Here is a 15,921-nt window from a genome sequence, read left to right on the forward strand (position 1 = left end):
CTTATATGAGGTATAATGTAACTAGTGTGTAGAGTTATAGTCTTTCATTTGTTGTTGGTTGCATTTCGGGAACGAAAATGCCATTTCGGGCCTATTTTCGCCTTTTTGCTCCCAAATCGTACATATCGAGTCATTTAACCGCAAATTTTCTTTGAACATGCTTATATGAGGTATAATGTAACTATTGTATAGAGTTATAGTCTTTCATTTGTTGTTGGTTGCATTTCGGGAACGAAAATGCCATTTCGAGCCTATTTTCGCCTTTTCTAGTGTTATAGTCTTTCATTTTTGCACACCCCTCCCCCACTGCCCCCCTCCCCTGCACACCCCTCCCCCCACTGCCCCACCCTCTGCTGCACCCCTCCCCTCCATTGCTGCCCCCTCCCCACCCCTGACCCACTGCACCCTCCCCTTCTGCCCCCTCCCCTGCTGGCTTGCTGCCCTCCCTCCCCCACTGCCTTGCTGCCCCTTCCCTCCCTGCCCTGCACACACTTCCCCACTGCACCCCTCCACTGCCCCCCAATGCCCAACCTCCCTGTCCCACCCCACTGCACCCCTCCCCTCCCCATTGCCTTGCTGCCCCCCTCCCTCCCTCCCCTCCCCTCCCTCCCTCCCCCTCCCTCCCTGCCCTGCACACACTTCCCCACTGCACCCTCCACTGCCCCTCCCTCTGCTGCACACAACCTCTCCCCCATGCCCGACGCCCTACACCCTCCCCTCCCCCACTGCCCCACTTCCCTGCACCAACCTCCCTACCCACACCACCCTGCTGCCCTCCCCTCCCACACCACCCTCCACACTCCCCTCCCCTCCCCCACTGCCCTGCCTGCACAACTCCCTTCCCTTACACAGCCCCCTCCCCACTGCGCCCTCCTCACTGTTGTCCCCTCCCCACAGCCCCCCTCCCCACTGCTGCCCCCTCCCTCCCCCCATTGCCTTGCTACACAGCCTCCTCCCTAAATGTGAATTTTTTTTATTAATGCGTATATTTGTACAATTTCAAGGACATGGCAGAGGTGCGTACGGATACGAGTATGGAACACACTACCGAGGATGAGTCTTTCGATATGAGAAAGAAACATGGTAAATTGGTTCGAGCTCGTCGTGAGTAAAAAGATGCACAAAGCTCTAGGAAGTCATTGGCGACGAAAAAGAAAAAAGGAAGGGGACCTACAAAGTCACTAGGGAAACCCACCCTAATGACTTTGGAGTACGATCATTTGGGGAACCCTTGTGGAAAATGGCGTCAACAGTATGTCATGCAAGTTGGGATTTGCATGCATAAGCTCTCCATTCTCCACTCATGGAAAGAGGTGCCTGAGACTTTGAAGAAGTGTATTTGGGAAGATACTATGGTATTCTTCGCGTACAATAACATTTAGAATATTAATTATTTAGTTAAATATATGTGTAATATTTACTAATTTGTGAACTGCGTTGTTTGTAGAATCAATTCAATATTGAAGATGTCGAAGCTGGTCGGTCCTAAATATACCTTAAAATACCGCAAGTGTACGGGTCAATTAAAATAAATATAGGGTAAGCAAGATATCGTTTCCCACAAGGAGGTATAATCAACTACCAAATTAAGAGACACTAATATTATCTAGACGATCCAGAAATAGTGATTGGTGGTGATAAACTAGACTAATAAAATAAGAACTATACTAATTCTAACACTAATGGGTAAGAATCAAATATGAGAAACAGTTCCAGGACTTAGATTTCGCCAATTACTTTCTACAATGAAATTAAACTAATTGTATTGCAATGATCGAATTTCCTAATTTATATTATCTCCTCTTCCAAGGTAGAAAACGTATATTTATAATAACTTTACGCCTACTTCCGTGGTCGTAAACATTACCATAAACTCATTACGAACAAGAAATTCATGTAAACAATCACCCCAAGTGTATAACTATTCCTAAAATTATATTACTTGACGTTTGATATCCACGAACTAATATTGAAAGTTCACTCCCGCTACTAATCCAATACCTTAAACATATAATCAACTGGCCAAATCAATTATACGAAATCAAACCAAAATTATCAAATTGCAAATGAAATAAATAAACCCAAACAACTAATTCAATTCATTGACAGAATTTAAATGACTACATCTAGCCCTAGAACAAAGAAATTTAGCTAGACATAAAAATTAAATCAAACAAACCAATTGAGAGTAATAATCTGAAATTAAACATAATAATTAACAAAATTAGATAACATAAACTAAAAGAAGAGAGGAAGAACTCCAGATTCAGATGAACGTCATCAGATGAACGACGCTTGCTCTCGCGTTGGCGTCCCGTGTCCACTGTCCTTCTATAGTCTCCTGTTCTTCGTAGGTCTTGTGTTCTATCTTGTCCGCCACCCTCCTCCTTTCTTTTATTTCAAATTGTGCTCCCTTTTTGTAATGGGTTTTCTAAAACCAAAAACCCCTTGTGGCTTCCTTGTTCTTTCTCGGCCCAGCACCACGTTTTCTGTCCTTTTTTTGTTTTAGTGATTTGCTGTTGCCCAACTCCATCATTTAGTAGGCTTCTTTGCTGTTGTGTTAATTTCTTTCCCTTTTCTTTTGCAAATTATAACTACAACACACATATATATAGTACTAGATCAATGGCTCTAAAATATAGTATTCACAAAGAGAGTCAATTTCATATATTAATCAACTTTGTTACCAAAATAGTTTAATTCTGCCAATGTCAAAATATAAGATAAAAATATATCACAAATCTCGTATTTTAACCCAAAAGTGAAAATAGAAGTGAATAAAATATACGTAAAATAGATACTCATCAACTCCCCCACACTTAAGGTTTGCTAGTCCTCGAGCAAACTATGACTATATAATAGAAGTATAATTCTGTCAATATAACTTTTAATTTCCAAGCTGACTGACTTTTCAGGCAAATCCTATTATAAGTAGCCATAACTCAACTGAAAGTTTTCACAAACACCAAAAATATGATTTATCGAAATAATTTTAGTTCGAAAATATTATTTAGACGTCACAAGCAATGAGCCAAAGACCAACCAATTCTTCAAAAAGCATAGTACTTCATGTATTAGTGTTTCCATTCAGTCTTACCACAACCATATTCAAGAATTGAGTAATTGAGTAATTAACTTGGTGAACCCTCACTTTAGTCGTGCAAATAAAAATAAAATATTATGATCACTCATGTATTTAGGGTATAATAATTATCACTCAAAACCTACAGGTCGACTCGAAATGAAATATATTATCTTTAAATTTGCATATCGTTCAATTCTCCACCACTAAGAAGACATAGAGCATACAAAAATCAAAAGGACTTTAGTAAGGTTGTAATGTAAGGCTCGGGTAAAGGGTAGGAAGTATTTAGTATTTGGTGCTCAAAATCTTTAAGACTAGTGGAGTACACAATCTCTAAGAAGGCCAATTGTAATGGTCACAGTCAAAACTCCAACTACTCAAATGTTAGTATATATATCTAATAATAAACTTTCCCGAACTCATTTTATTCTCAATATCAACCTTTTCTTTCTTTTTCTTTTTTTTCATATTTTGTCATTTCTTTTCTTCCTTCATATTTTTCATTTCATTTTGATATTTTCTTTTTGAGAAAAAATATTCTTGGAAACTAATATAATCACCTACACATAGATAGAAGTATGACGTACAACCCCATTTAAATCATGTCATATATTCCACTAGCTCAAAGATTAGGTAAAAGTCATGTGTTTAGGAATAAGCTTGTAATGTGGTTTAAACAAAAAAAATAGGCTTAAGGCTCAGAGGGGCTTTAGAAAGAGATATGATAATGTAGGTGGCTTAGGCTAAATGTGGTTCAACAAAAACAAATGCCTTTATCATTTTAATATATGCTCATGTTTCAATGTAGTCTCGAAGAAACCAATGCAAATCCAAGATTATATCATCACAGGAACTAACACACACTCTCAAAAAAATAGAGACTAATACAGATGTTTTAGTCTACTAAAAGGCTCAAAAGGATCTCACAATGGTTATAGATGTCCACCAAGTAAATCACAATCAAATCTTAAATAACCATTCTTACCACTTGCCAAACACTTGAACAATTATGCTATGCCATTCTCCGAATCAGTCGAAATTAAAAACCCATTAGCTTGCAACAAAACTAGAAAAACTTTTTTTTTTTTTTCAATTTTAAAAACTGAATTTTTTTTTCTTTTCAGTCAAATTAAGCTAATGGAATTTGCCTTCAAATCAATATCGGACATGAAAATTAAAATTTCTGCATAAATTATGACACACCTCCCCTAAAATATGGCATATCCAATTAGATTTTTTTTCATTTTCTAAACCTGTTAAACCTGTTTCTTCACACAAATTAATTCCAGCATCACAACAATACATCAATCCAGCAATTCAAGGCTTAAGCCTCTCCCCCACACTTATTACAAACATTGTCCTCAATGTTTCGATAAACTCAGATATATGAAGCAATGTGGCACTATAAAGACTTAGAAAGAAACAACCTGGGGTGCAAGACGACGTCTCAAGTGCAATGCAGTAAGAGAGTGGCAGCGAGCTAGCTACTCTTGTGATAATGGTGATACAGTAGCTTGAGAGCAGCACACAGCGCACAAACGCATTAGCACGCACACAGTAGCCTGCAGCACATAGTAGAAGGAAGTAGCAGGACATAGAGCAATAGCAGGTTACAGCAGCATGTAGCACAGCAGGGCTGCAGTAGCAGGTAACATGCATAAGAGACTTATCTTCATTATAGTCTCTGGTATCTGCAAAAGAGAAACAAAAAGGAACAAGCATAAAGAGAACTAAATTAGAAAAATTAAATAAACAATTAAAAGTGCTTGGGTTGCCTCCCAAGTAGCGCTTGTTTAGAGTCTATAGCTTGACTTCCATCAAGTTCCGTTTAACCAGGATCAATCGAGGAGTTAGTCGCTCCTTTAGTGGTCGTCTTAGTTATCAAGGGAGACTTACCTTTTGTTTTGAATTCACCCTTTTTCCTCCATGAAAAACATTCCTTGATTGGAGGAAAAACTTTTCTTACCTTTGCTTTCTTAAGCTTAGGAGGAGTACCTGTTTTACTCAAACACACTTCAAGTAGATCATTAGTAGCATTAGTTACATGTTTTTCTTAGTCATGTCTTCAATTATTCAACTTGACAAACAAGATCACGTTGTGAATTGCTTTTAGAAGAACTGAATATATTGAAGTGAACTTTCTCTTCACCAATTTCAAACGTTAAATACCTTCTTAACATCTATAATAGCTCCAGCAGTAGCCAAAAGGTCTACCTAAAATAATAGGTACCTCACATCCTCATCCATATCAAGAATAATAAAATCAACAGGAATAATAAATTTATCAACTTTAATTAGCACATTTTCTAGTATTCCTATTGGATATTTTGTAGATCTATCAGCAAGTTGCAAAGAACAGTGGTAGATTTTATATTATGTAGTCCTAACTTCTTGCAAATAGATAAAGGCATAAGAGAGACACTTGCACCTAAATACAAAAGCTTTAGAAAATTAATATCACCTATAGTGCAAGGAATGAAAAACTTCCTGGGTCTTTCAGTTTAGGGGGAAGCTTTTTCTGAATCACAGCACTACATTCCTCACTCAAAGCAATGGTTTCATATTTTTCCAACTTCTTCTTTTTAGACATAATTTCCTTAAGAAACTTAGAATAAGAAGGAATTTGCATTAAAGCATCAATAAAAGGAATGTTAATATGTAATTGCTTAAACATTTTCAAGAATTTCTCAAATTCACTATCTAATTTAGTTTGTTTAAGTCTTTGTGGAAAAGGAATAGGGGGAACATAAGGTCTCAATGGGGGAAGAGGTGTCAATTCAGGTTCTTTTTCAGCTTCATAATTCTCCTTCTCTTTTTCACTTTCATTGGCGACCTCATTTTCTTTAATCGTACTTTTTATATCTTAACTCCTTACCATTTCTAAGAGTGACAGCGTTGCATGTTGTTTAGGATTAACTTCATTTTACTAGGCAAAGCTCCTTGACTTCTAGAATTGATGGCATTAGCTAACTGTCCAAGTTGAAGTTCTACATTTCTATTAGAAATAGCAATCTGATCAACTTTAGTTTCCAACTTTTCAATTCTTTCAGAAGTAGCATTAGCTAATTTTTCAATAGCTAGTTCCCAAGTTGGTCTAATTTCTTGTTGGGGTTGTTTTTGATGGAAACCAGGTGGAATTTGTGAGTTAACATTAGCATTTTGTTGTCCTTGATTCCTCCAAGAGAAATTAGGATGGTTTCTCCATCCAGGATTAAAAGTATTGAGTATGGATCATTATTAGGTGGCCTTACAAATTAGAAACAAATTGAGCCTGTTCCACATTAATGCATTCATTGGTCAAATGAGCACCTCCACACAATTACATGGCATAGTAGTAGACACAGAATTGACATTACTCATTTTAGTAAACAAATTAACTAAGTTGTCAACTTTTGCATTTAACATGTTAATTCCTTCTACTTCATACATACCAGCGGCATTCTTTGGTTTACCCCTATTATTAGACCAATGATAATTATTAGAAGCCATTTCTTCAAGTAACCTATTAGCTACTTCAGTAGTTTTACCCATTATTGCACCTCCTGCAGCAGTATAGTGTTCTAACAGATTCATTCAGACCATTATAAAAAGTTTGCACTAGTAACCAATCAGGAACACCATGATGAGGACATTTACGTTGTAAATCTTTAAACCTTTCCCATGCTTCATATAAAGATCCCCATCATATTGAGCAAAACTAGTTATATTATTTCGAAACTTAGCAGTTTTTCCCGGAGGAAAATATTTACTAAGAAAAGCTTGAGATAATGTAGCCCATGTTGTAAATGAATTAGGTGGATTAGATTTTAACCACATTTTAGCTTTATCTCTAAGTGAAAACGGAAACAAACCAAGTCGAATCACATCGTCAGTCACTCCATTTAACTTAACAGTGTCACATTTCTCAAGAAAAGTTATTATATGTTCATTAGGGTCTTCATTATCTAGGCCACTAAATTGGTCTTGTTGAATGATTTGAATTAAAGCAGGGTGAAGCTCAAAATTATTAGCAAAAATAGTAGGCCTTACAATACTTGAAGGTGCTCCACTAGCATTCGGCATTGCGTAGTCACGTAGTGGCTTTTCGTTGTTGTTATCCCTTATCTAATGGTTTATTGTCAGATTCTTCAGAGAAGATGTACTCCAAACCAAAATATGGCAGCCCTTGTATTTGCTCCAACCTCTTCTGTTTCCTTAGTGCACGCTCTATTTTTTCAATCTCGGGATCAAGAGAAACCAAAGCACGATTAGTACGTGGCATACACTAATAAATATCAGAGATATTGAACTTAACTTAATAATTCTATAAGCACAAAGAGAGAAAAATCACCAAATATGCAGCAACTTCTACGCTAAATAATAAAGAAACACAACTACTAGTGATTCGACAAAGAAACTAGTTAATAAAAAAAATTAATACTAATAACTCAAGAACACAAAGATAGCTCTAACAAAATGTTTATGAGAGGAAATAAAAAAAAAAAAAACAAAATTTTAAAGAAAAATAAAACAAGTGCTAACAAGAAATAAAAGTCTAAACTAATATTAAAAATCTCTCTAGTATGATATTGAACTATTGCCTCCCCGGCAACGGCGCCAAAAACTTGGTCGGTCCTAAATGTACCTTAAAATACCGCAAGTGTACGGGTCAATTAAAATAAATAGTGTAATGCCCCGACTACGGGATATTACATATAGGGTAAGCAAGATATCGTTTCCCACAAGGAGGTATAATCAACTACCAAATTAAGAGACACTAATATTATCTAGAACGATCCAGAAATAGTGATTGGTGGTGATAAACTAGACTAATAAAATAAGAACTATACTAATTCTAACACTAATGGGTAAGAATCAAATATGAGAAACAGTTCCAGGACTTAGATTTCGCCAATTACTTTCTACAATGAAATTAAACTAATTGCTGGGTTAAAAACTATTGTATTGCAATGATCGAATTTCCTAATTTATATTATCTCCTCTTCCAAGGTAGAAAACGTATATATAATAACTTTACGCCTACTTCCGTGGTCGTAAACATTACCATAAACTCATTACGAACAAGAAATTCATGTAAACAATCACCCCAAGTGTATAACTATTCCTAAAATTATACTACTTGACGTTTGATAATTCCACGAACTAATATTGAAAGTTCACTCCCGCTACTAATCCAATACCTTAAACATATAATCAACTGGCCAAATCAATTATACGAAATCAAACCAAAATTATCAAATTGCAAATGAAATAAATAAACCCAAACAACTAATTCAATTCATTGACAGAATTTAAATGACTACATCTAGCCCTAGAACAAAGAAATTTAACTAGACATAAAAATTAAATCAAACAAACCAATTGAGAGTAATAATCTGAAATTAAACATAATAATTAACAAAATTAGATAACATAAACTAAAAGAAGAGAGGAAGAACTCCAGATTCAGATGAACGTCATCAGATGAACGACGCTTGCTCTCGCGTTGGCGTCCCGTGTCCACTGTCCTTCTATAGTCTCCTGTTCTTCGTAGTCTGCTGTGTTCTATCTTGTCCCGCCACCCTCCTCCTTTCTTTTATTTCAAATTGTGCTCCCTTTTAGTAATGGGTTTTCTAAAACCAAAAACCCCTTGTGGCTTCCTTGTTCTTTCTCGGCCCAGCACCACGTTTTCTGTCCTTTTTTTGTTTTAGTGATTTGTTGTTGCCCAACTCCATCATTTAGTAGGCTTCTTTGCTGTTGTGTTAATTTCTTTCCCTTTTCTTTTGCAAATTATACCTACAACACACATATATATAGTACTAGATCAATGGCTCTAAAATATAGTATTCACAAAGAGAGTCAATTTCATATATTAATCAACTTTGTTACCAAAATAGTTTAATTCTGCCAATGTCAAAATATAAGATAAAAATATATCACAAATCTCGTATTTTAACCCAAAAGTGATAATAGAAGTGAATAAAATATACGTAAAATAGATACTCATCAACTCCCCCACACTTAAGGTTTGCTAGTCCTCGAAGAAAAGTAGTGGGTACAAAGAATGTGTTTCTATCCGCGGTTGCCCAGAGATTCAGAGATTTCAAGGCTAAGTTAGTGTCTGCGTGGATCACTAAGCGGAGAAAAGTAGTGGGTACAAAGAAGAAGAACATCTACGGCGGAGAAACACAAACCGGTTCTGAGGCTTCACCGGACACATCATATGCACCCTCCAAGTTACCATATCAGATATGGAGGAATATAAAACCTGAAGAGTGGAAAGCATTTGTTGCAAAAAAAACAACCCCGAAAGCTATTGTAAGAATATTTTACTAAGATTTAATACACTTAGATCCAGTAGTATTGTATAACACCATACCTAACCTTTGTTTATAATTGTGTGTTTCAGGCAACTCGTGAGAGAACTAGCACGAGTGCAAAAGCTAGGAAGTATTATCATCATCTGGGTGCTCACTCGTACGGTCAGGCGAGAGATACGTGGATGTATACCCATTACCCCACGATAGGGTCGACAACAGCAACGGGGAATAGCTCTACGACGACAGTTGCACAGCCTCGGCAACCAGATAGAGTCATCGATTGGTGGTGTTCGATGCATGGGGTTGATGCAAAGGGAAAGAGAGTCTTGCCTGATCCCGGAACACAACAGATAGCTAACACCATTGTAAGTACAGAATATATGATTATATAAGGTATATATAATATAAATTATGCGCTCACGAGCATTTCTCTCTTATCCTTATGTAGATTGGCTTGAAGGAAAAGGAGGCAACTGGTGAGTTCACTCCTAAAGGACACATTGATGCATTGCACGAGACTTTAGGACGGGACCACTATGGACGCGTGAGGGGCGTATGAGGTGTCCGCCTCGGGTTGAGAAAGGTGTATGGTGATCAATACACTACTACGTCAAAATCCAGTGCAAGTAGTGTGAATTCGGCAGCTTCAGTAGATGTGGAGGCTATGAAAGCTGCAATTCGGGAGGAGCTCAGAGAGGAGATGACACAGAATTTCAACGCCATTTTGGCGCAAATGGGCTTACCGACTTTTGGTGCTTTCAAACAGGGCAGTGTTATTACACCTACGTAGCCTGATCCAGTTCCGGAGTTGACGGTAATCACTTAATCCCTTTGTTTTGTTAAACAACTATTGTTCTTAAATGCATGAAATTCTTACTATATAGTTGTTTCATAGACTAACTATAAATAGAGTTTTTTTCTAAAGGAAGAGACGCCATGTGAGCTTTTAGCTCGAGGAGATGGTCATGCTGGTTTCATTCTCGTTGCTTATGGCACTGCACAACCCCCCAGGGACCGAGTACGATTGCACAACCAGCCAGGGGATGATATTCACTATGTGGTCAGCGTTTCAGAGATTGTGTCTGGTTTCGAAGAATTACCTCTTCCACTGCCGAAGCCAGAAGTTGGTCTACATTCAGTGACTGATGCCCTTGGCAGTTATGTCCTATGGCCGCGTGCATTGGTGCGTGACATAGTGCGAATTCTAAAATCGTTGCACAATTCGCTCAATCAAAACCTAACTAACCAAATAACAAGTATAGGGCAAGTAAGGATCGTATCCACAGGGAATGACTTTGAGACACCGAAATTTGCGAAACAGCTACAAGCTAACTCGATCAATAATCTGGGTTTGTTAACTAGGACTACAACGATTATTAAAATCAAGAAATTACCAAGAGGGGAAAACATTAGGGGTAGACAGGATCCAACACCTACCAAGCCAATGAGTCAACCAAGTTCGGGTGAAAAAGTGACAATTCGGGGTAATCTATGAGATACTTGAGAAGTCTTCTTTCGAAGCACAAATCAACGATGCATAAACCAAATAGCTAGCTAGAATAAGAAATTGTAACTCAAGGAAGAGAAGGGGATTTTACTCACTAAGTCTCTCGATCTTGTGAGAAGAATTAAGCACAAGCAATTGGGGTCTCCCTCCTACATTACTTTGACTAATGCATCCACAACCATGAATTAAAAAACTAAACTCCAACTAACAATTTAATCCAAAAATCCAAACAACGGCCTACAACCTAACTTCATCTCTCAATGCAAGATTAGGAGTAGTAGCACAAGCGGCACCAAAACACAACAATAACCAAAGCATGAATAATCGTAGCTCAACCGAATTCATCACAAAACACCCAAAGTTATTCAACCCATGGCTTAGTTGGGTTTTCACCCAACCCCTAACTAGAGAACTACTCACACATCATATTTAAACTGAAATCAAAGCTTCTAAACACAATCATTAGCAACATGGAGTAAAACTTAGTTCAAATCAATATGCAACAAAACCAAAAATAACAACAAAATAAAGTAAGGGAGAGAGAGAGAGTATACTAATAAGCTTCGAAAGTAGAGATGAGAATCCGAAAATGCTTGAATAAATCTTCAAAGTTGAGCTACAAACTACTACTAGTAAGAGTTTTTAGGAGAGAGAAAATCTAGAACTAACAATGGAGGAGAGAGAGAGATAAAACTAAGGGGTAGAGAGTTAGAAGTTAAGAGTTAGAGGATTTTCAGCCCCCTTCGATTACAAGACAAAATATCTTATATACCCCCTCCAAACCGTGCAAAACATACAACCCAAAAACACAACTATACAAAATAACGTAGTACAAAATGTCGAGCAGAGAAGACCCACTCCGGTCGCGTAAAAAGTGGCACAGTCGTGTGAGGTGGTGGCAGAGAGGTCTGGACCAAATGTAGAGTTCCTGCCTCCAGAAATCCTCAGCAACACGGGCGTGTCGTATGTGACACGACCGTGTACTCAGCATCAGCACAAAAACACAGTATTAGGTCCACACGGTCGTGTGAAAAGTGACACGGCCGTGTGGCTTGGAGCAGGGGTAAGCTTGCTTCATTTCTTCAACTCAAAGCTTCGGGACATGGTCCATATGTCCAACAATTGTGCGTAAACCGAAGCCTGTGTAAGCATGACTCCATAGAAGATGACCTACAAAAACCAGATGAGACCAAGTGCAATAAACCACAACCAAAATAGCAAAAACACACATATACACACAACATGGTTAAAGTGGTTAAATATTGCAAAAACTAACAAAAATAAACTAAGAAAACTACGAAAACACTACCTAAAGTGGGTTCAAGAACCCACTTATCAAACCTCCCAAAACTTGCATTTGCTTGTCCTCAAGCAAAATTCGATAAAACTAAGGGAGAAAATGATGAGAGCTAGAAAGAACATCTCATGGTAATATACAAGGAGGGTTAGAAGAAATCTCTTAAGCACATCAGAACAAATAAAATAGATACCAGAATCAAATTGAGTGTAACTAGCATAAACCCGTTCAATCAACACTCGGTAAGACTTTTCTTACCACTCCCTAGTGATAAGAGGTTTTTAGTGTGTCGTTAAGGCACCGAAAACCGCTTTCTAAACAATATTTATAAGTCCTAACAAGCAATTACTAAGAGAATAGTAAGGGCAAGTCAAGGGTCGATCCACAGGGAAACAGGGATTGGTTAAAGTCTATCTTGTCTAGACTACCTAATTGAAAGGTATTAGGGGGTTTGGAAGAGTTTTGGTAACAATTAAGACTAACTAATAACAAGAACAAGAATTTAAATATCAACTAAAAGACACTAGAGTTAAGGTTACTTGTATGAATAAGAACGGATAATGACTGTTAATGCGATTGTGAAGCAACGAAGACGATTATGCAAGGTTTAGTTTTCCTCTAAAATACTCGAGTCCTCTCTCGAATGGTCCTCAAGAGTAATTGCTTAATCAATCAACTAAATCCTCTCTCGAATGGTCTTTAGTTTATTGATTAATAAATTCAATAAGTTCGGAAAACCCCTAGTGAAGGATCCCCTTAATTTCTACCTAATATCTTGGCTTAGAAATTAAGTTGATTCTTGGGGATGATAAAAGATTTCAAAATTTGATTTAAGAACATTTGAAATCAAAATACCAAAGTATAAATGTGATCTATATCTATCCTAAGGTTTCAAAACACCAAGATCAATGCACAAACTTCTTTAAACGTCACAATCACATCAACAACACATTTAAAACCCTAATTCATACTTTCACCCTAACCCTAGATATGAAGCTACTCACTAATCATGGAGTTTAAGCAATTAAACATAAAATCATTGACAAAACTAAGGCTAAACAAGATTAAGAAATGATTAAACTAATGGAAATCGTAATTATGAAACTAAGAGAATGAAGATCTAGAATAACCAAAAGCAAGAACAAAGACGGAAATAATGAAATAAAAACTAAAACTTTGAATTAAATTGAATGAAAAGTACCTTGAATGTATTGGAAATCACAAACTATGATTAACAATTCTCAAATCTCAATCAAACTAAAGTGTTTTCTCTCTAATACCAAACCCTAGAATATTGTGTAAAAAACTAGAATGAAACATAACTCCAAAAACTAAAACAAAACTATAGTTTAATGATCGAAACTTTATTTCCGGAACGCATGGTGCGGGTGCAACATAAGGAGGTGCAGGCGCACCATGCCCAGGTGCGGGAGCACCATACGTCAGGTGCGGGCGCATCTGATTCTTTTGTCTCAACGGGAAATCCTCCGTAGACGGTGTGGGCACACCAGTGGTTGGTGCGGGAGCACCTGACACAGGTGCGGGCGCACCTTGTGCTTGGTGCGGGCGCACCAAGGTCGTCTGTAATGTGCTTCAGAATTGGTCGATGGTGCGGGTGCACCAGTAGCATGTGCGGGCGCACCGTCGTGTGCTGGGGACTCCAACCGCACCTCATGCTCCCTCGCATCCTCTAGCTTGTTCTCTGAAGCCATGTCTTGTATTACTCGGCCCCGAAAAGGGTTATACCTGCAATTAAAACACGAGAAAACATGGTGAAAGCATATGTGCTAGAAATTCGATCAAAATAGATCAAAAATCTAGCAAAATGTCACTATGATCAAGTGAATGAAATAGAAGGGAAAAGTGAGGAAAAAGAGGGAAGAAAGGGGAATAAGGGGGACCAAAACAAGCCAAAAAGAGGTCACAAAGTGCGTTTCTAACGCACTTATCAAACTCCCCCAAGCTTAGCATTTTGCTTGTCCTCAAGTAAACCAAGAGTGAGAATGAAAGAAAGAAGAAGAAAAAGAGATTAAAAAGAAAAGGGAAACATGCAACAAACTAAGCTATATGCTCTAAATAGAAGGTTACAACACATGACATGCAAGTTAAATGAGTTCATAGCAATATTTAGGAGACCAACCAAACACAAGAGGGAAGATGATCAGGAAGCACAAGAGTGACTCTAAGGGCTCAATCCACCAATTAACCGAGTCCTTTTGAAAGAAGGCTTTCCAAGAGTGATTTCTCACTCTTCTCCACTTTTAATATCCAAGTTTGACTCCTCCCTATGGATGCTCAACCATAATTGCTCGCCTCTACCACATCTTGATGACCCTCATGACTTGCACAAAATCTCGCCCGCCACTACTAAATCGACCAAGTCCAATCTAGAAGTCAACAGGGATTTTGTTAAGGTTGTAACGGGGCTAGGTTATGGGTGTGGATTATATTTTAGGAATGTGGTGCAAAAAGGGTAAGTGGAGTACAAACTAGGGGTAAATACTCCCCCAAGCTAGTCCTAACACCAATCTCAAATGAAGAAATCTCATACATAACCTTGATTTTCACTTGTCTCTTTTTCACTTTTTGAACTTTTTCATTTACTCGTCAATTTGATCTTTCTTTCTTTTCTTTTTCAATAAAAATCCAAATCAAACAATAAGATCTTTCTTTCTTTTGTTTCTTTTGTCTTTCTTTTTCATAATTTTTTTATATATATATATATGCAAAGCAAAACAAATCTACCAAAACAAAGCTACCAAAGCAAAGTTGTAGTTCCCACCATTGCCCCCATCGAATGATACCGAAAACCAATGAGACCCCTAAATTCTAACCATCGATGACCCCAAAACTCCCAAAGATATAGACATACATGCAAGTCCCCCAAGCTTAAGCGAAACTCCACGCTTGGAGTTGCAAAAGGAGGGAGAGGGAGGGGGGGTCAGGAAAAGCTCCTAATAGTTCCCACCATTGCCCCCATCGGGAGGGGGGTAAGGAGGGAAATACCCACCAGATGACCCGTCAGGATAGTGAGACGGATAGTGGGGATAGGGACGGAAAGAAGGCTCCTCAAACGGCCCTTCACGAGGGTCGAAAGAAGGAGGATAGTGGGGATGGTTAGGGAAGGGAGCCTCATGTCCGGAGTGGACATTGGCGAGGTGAGTACGCCAAGCCACCCAAGACACATGGTCACGGTCAGTGCGGATACCGGCAAGAGTAGCAGTAACCGCACGGTGATTGGCCTCTTGAGAGGCCTGCATTTGGGCTATAGCCGCCATGACGGAGCCCATATCGAAGGATTGAGAGGAGGAAGCTTCGGCCACCTCATTCTCAAGAATGCGGTGGTCGGGCCTCGGACCTCTCGGAGCGCGTGGAATGTCCTCAGCAGGGATGGACTGAGTGAAAGTCCTATCAGGGACATCCCGTGGGGCAACATGGGAAGGGGGAACCCGCCAACGGTTTTCATAATTAGTGGGGAGGTCCCATATGAACTCGGGCCCTATATAACAATAAGGTCGCCCCCCACAAGCCAAATGTTGTTTTCCTTCTGGTAATTGCACAGAAATTTCATCTGTTGCGAAATCGCACCATCTAATTTGTTGGACTGACCAACAGTAGGCACGCTAGCTTCCAAGCGAGCCAGGTCATCGTCCAACTCGAGGTAGGATGCTAGCCGGGTGATCATTCCACCACAAACAATCTCCCTAGATACCGTAGTGTCCCCCCGTATCTC

General features: G+C 38.5%; 1 non-coding gene across 1 annotated transcript; it reads left to right on the top strand.

The window, feature by feature from the left end:
* The first annotated feature begins 6,699 nt into the window (after positions 1-6,699).
* LOC125499154 (small nucleolar RNA R71) lies at positions 6,700-6,805 on the top strand. The gene has a single exon (XR_007275872.2). It is a non-coding gene; the product is annotated as a small nucleolar RNA R71 (small nucleolar RNA).
* Positions 6,806-15,921: the final 9,116 nt, after the last annotated feature.

Source organism: Beta vulgaris, chromosome 6 (assembly GCF_026745355.1).
Source record: "Beta vulgaris subsp. vulgaris cultivar EL10 chromosome 6, EL10.2, whole genome shotgun sequence".
NCBI lineage: Eukaryota > Viridiplantae > Streptophyta > Magnoliopsida > Caryophyllales > Amaranthaceae > Beta > Beta vulgaris.